The following is a 4,781-nucleotide window of genomic DNA, read 5'->3' on the forward strand; positions in this document are numbered from 1 at the left end:
TAATTGGTCTTCCTAGTACCGATTTCTTCTCTTCCTCACTCTTTCTAAACTAGTTTGGTAGGGGATTAGTATCAAATCTCAGATTTCAGATCTCTGCCAAATTGCTCCTTAGGCATTTTGGGGTTTCAGGTAATTTTTCCTCTTTTATTGGTTAAGGTTGGCCGAATGGCCATGGATGATTTAAGAGTGACTTAAGATGATTGCGAGTCACTTGTTGTTTGGTTCTCAATGATTAAGATTGATGCAGATCTAAGAAATACTCGTGATTACTGATCAAGGAAGGGTTGTTAAGGCTTGTCATTCAAGGTAAGGCAAAGGTGAGATTTTTGGTTTTTGGTGATCGTATTTGATAAGTGTGTGATTAATCATTGAGTGACATCGTTTGTAGGTTCGTGGCTAAAGAGATCGTGACACGTTTTAGTACCAGGTGTGTACATACACTGTACACACACAGTAGACCGGCAAATTCTTAAATGCGGAAAACCAAAATGCCGAAACACCAGAAGTTTGGCAACACTAGTCTTGCGAGTGCACGAACACTTGTAAGGGGGGAAACCGATAGGTTATCATAGGCCCCATGATCGATGCCACGGACTTGGTCCGTGTATTGGCCAACCGGGCCAGAATGGGCTAAATGGGCCTGATAGGCTGTAGGGCTCATAATAGGCAAAATTGGCAATTTGATACTATGTGATGAAAAATCATATGATTTCATGACTATGAATGTGATTGGGCCTGACGGGCCATATGAAAGTAATTGGGCCCGATGGGCCATATGAATGAATTGGGCCTAAAGGGGCCCAATGAATAAGTATGGATCTGTTAGTGTTTAGTATGGGGATATGGACCCAATTTTTTGGAAACTACCCAATCAAGCATAAAACTTAAATAATTAATTAATTGCGACTGTGGACGAGTCATAAGGTTAAGGTGTGGCAATGGGTATATGCATGTCTAGGATTGGATCTAGGGAGAGCTTGGTACTTAAGCGGTCTTAATGACTCACCTCCTCTTCTCTGGGATCGTACTTGGTGCATAGTATTTGTTCACTTTAGCCAATGATGAATTGTTAACGGGCCAAGGTAAGTAATAAACCCATAATAAAGAGAAATTACCGAAAATACCCCTAAGGGCGAAAATGACTAAAATACCCCTATGTGTGGAATGTAAGATTTACGGATGTTACATGTATACCTGCTGCATTCATATGATATTTTGTTTAGGTTGCATATGGGTTATGAATTATGGAACGGATGAAGTATATGAGGATCGTATGATTGCTTGAGGACCGTAGATCCACCGATGGCTATTAAGCCCAATATTTGATTAGCACCTTGCTGCAATGAAGGTAGTACCACAACCGGGCTACCATTGGAGTGTATCAGATGGGTGGGTCGATAATTATATCCCTACATGGTGTGTATCGAGGGATGGAGATGGTGTGTAGCGGTTGGACGGGTGGGATCTGTGCATATTTGATTGCTTTACATTTGTTCTGAAATTGAATTGGGCTCAGGCCCAAAAAGACTTGCTATTGTGTGCTTTTCTATTTGTCGAGGGTTGTACAGACTGAGTTTCTGAAAACTCACCCCCTCTTTTATTTTTCTCAGGTGATCCTCAGTAGGTGGTTCGACGGTTGGAGGGGCTTTGAGGTGGCCAGCTAGCAAGGCAACTTGGACTTCTTTTCTTAAGCCTATAATTTCTAGTATTTAAAGTTATTTCAGTCCAGAATGTAATAAGGCCTTTCCTCCGGTTATTATTCAAATTAAGATTATATTTATTATTATACTTTATATTTGCTAGAAGTAGAACATGGTTTTCTTAAAACCGTAACTGTTTTTGAATACTACGTTTCCGCAACTCAATTTTTAAATGACAAGTTTCATAGATCATCTGTTTTAAATAAAGCTTTCGTAACTAAAAATTGATTTTACAAAGTAATTATTATCATACAAGAAAGAATATTTTTTCTTTAAAATACACCTCACTTTGAAAGCAACAAATACAAGATGGGATTTTACTCAAGGTTTTATTTCAAAGAAGGGTTTTCAATGAAAATAAGGTTTTCAATAAAACACTTCAATGTGACACGCTGGATATGGCCATAACGTCTGGGCCGAGTTTGGGGTGTTACAGTTTCTTTCCATCCAATAAACCCTAATTCATTCTCTTTTGGACTATTTACTGTCCAGTTCATCTTTCTTTTGCTGTAATTTCATCTTTTGTGACAACTAATTCGTTATAATTTCGTTTGACTCTTTTTTGTGACAACTAATTTGCTTTCGTTGTTTCTCATTTCAATTTACATTCGTCTAGAGATTTAGGATAAATCCACTACTTAGACAGGCTACAATCCTATTCCGCATAAGTGTTGTATCATTCTTTATCATTTGGTATCAAATTTGGGCGTTTTGGGTGTTCATTGTTGGTTTCAAATCTAATTTCCATTGCAAAACAGCCTATAAGCAGTTTTTACCTTGAATGTCTTTCAAGAAAATGTATTTTTGAGTGGGTAAATATTTTTCAATTGATTTGAAATTTTATATACTAATTCTTGACATAGTATTACAATATAAAAGAATAATTTCCACAAAAAAGGTAATAAAAAGGTACAAAAAAATATGAAAAAAAGAAGAAAATAAAAAAATATTCTGTGAGTTGAATTTTGTGCCAAAATTGTAACACCCCTCACCCTTATTCAATGTTGGAATAGGATTAAGGAGCATTACCGAACTTATAACACATCTAATTGTACTTTTCTCATACATTCAATAAATTCGTACAATCATCATTCATTCTCAATCAATCGGTCCCTTATAATAGCTTACGAGGCCTTAAACATGCTTTAAGTGTGGTTTGGGACTAAACTAATAACTTATAAAACTTTCACAAAACTTTGAAATTTTCTTACAATAGAAGACAACCGCCCGTGTGGGCAGGCCATGTGCCTCACATGACCACCAGACACGCCCGTGTTACAAGACGCGTGAAAACAGGGGTTACATACTGACTTGGGTCACACGGCCAACCACACGCCCATGTGTCTAGCCCATGTGCTCTTCGAAGTAGCCACACCTGCCTGTGTGCTAGGCTATGTACTAGGTTGTGCGAACCCTGTAGGGTATACTGACTTATGCAACACAGCCAAGTCACAGGCCTGCGTGCTAGGCCGTGTGCAAAATAGGGGTTATACTGACTTGTACCACACGACTGATCACACGCCTATGTGTGAGACCATGTGGAGCTTACTAATTCACTTTAATTTCAACACCAGGGGACATATGGCCATGTAACATGATCATGTGTCACACACGACTGAGACACATGCCTGTGTCTCTGCTCGTGTGGACAAAAATAGGCTATTTACCCAGCCATTTTGCCCCCCATATATTCATATACCTAAACAACCTAAATGGTTCCAAATCATACCATAAATACCACTCAATTCAGTCACAATCAAGGCAAATTCATACCATTTTCAAATATCGTTAAACACATTATAAAATGTCATTAACATATCTAATAACATATACCAAACATATATCATTGTTCCAATCCACAAGCATAACACCAATTCCACAAATCTTATAATATAAACCATAAACACACTTATATATAAAACCAAACTAACCAAGTTAAGCCAAATCTAATGGCTATATATACAAACAAAACATAACCATTCACAAGCCTTCTCAAATGGAAAAATTCACTACCAAAACATAACCACAATGACCATAATCCTATACATGCCATATGACTAAACCAAGAGCTCAAAAGTACCAAACTGATGGTTGGATAGTGTGATGTAGCCTCTGATGATCCCCGAGTTTGAGCTAGCTTCTATATCACTATAAAACACGAGAAAATACATAAAGTAAGCTAATAAGCTTAGTAAGCTCGTATGATATAAACTTAACAAATCAGAAATACAACATTCATCAATCCAAACCTATTATCGTGTACTTTATTATTACTAACAAACCTTTAACCTGTTTAGTCATAAGCTTATATACAAACTTGGTAACTTCTTCGATTTTAAGCTCATAATATACATGTACATACCTGTACCAATCTTTAACAAGTTGATACACAAACGGAATACTGTTGAATACTCAATGTCTAGCACACTAAGTTTCATACTCGATATCTCGCAGACTGAGTGTCGTACAATGCCAAAGCTATCTCAAATCGCTCACTAAGTGCCATATATAGCCAAAGCTATATCGAATCGCACACTAGGTGCCATATATAGTAGAAGCTATGTTGAATCGCACACTAAGTGCCACAAATAGCCGATTTCTCGTCGAACATAATTGTAGTCCTGTATACACAATTTATGCAATATCAAAGCACTAAAAGCATAATTATTACAGTGCTTAATACATACGAACTTACCTCGGATGTAAAAAAGACGAAATAAGTCATTTAGTCGATAACTTTTGTTTTTCCCCTATCTAAAAAAAATTCTGCTTTTCTTGATCTAAAAAAATTCAAAATTAACTTATTTAATCATCTCCCTATTCAATTTAATCCAAAATACACATTAGGGCTATTTTACACATTTGCCCTTAAACTTTTACATTTTTACAATTTAGTCCTCAATACATAAAATCACAAATTCATGCAAATTTCACAACACCCATGCTTAGCCGAATTACCATAAGGCCCTTAGCAGCCCATATTTTCAATTTATTTCATATTTTAAGCACAAAGTTTTCACATTTCACAATTTAATCCCTATTTTGCATTTTCACTAAAAATCATTTCACAACACCCATGCT

Source organism: Gossypium arboreum, chromosome 9 (assembly GCF_025698485.1).
Source record: "Gossypium arboreum isolate Shixiya-1 chromosome 9, ASM2569848v2, whole genome shotgun sequence".
Classification (NCBI taxonomy): Eukaryota; Viridiplantae; Streptophyta; class Magnoliopsida; order Malvales; family Malvaceae; genus Gossypium; species Gossypium arboreum.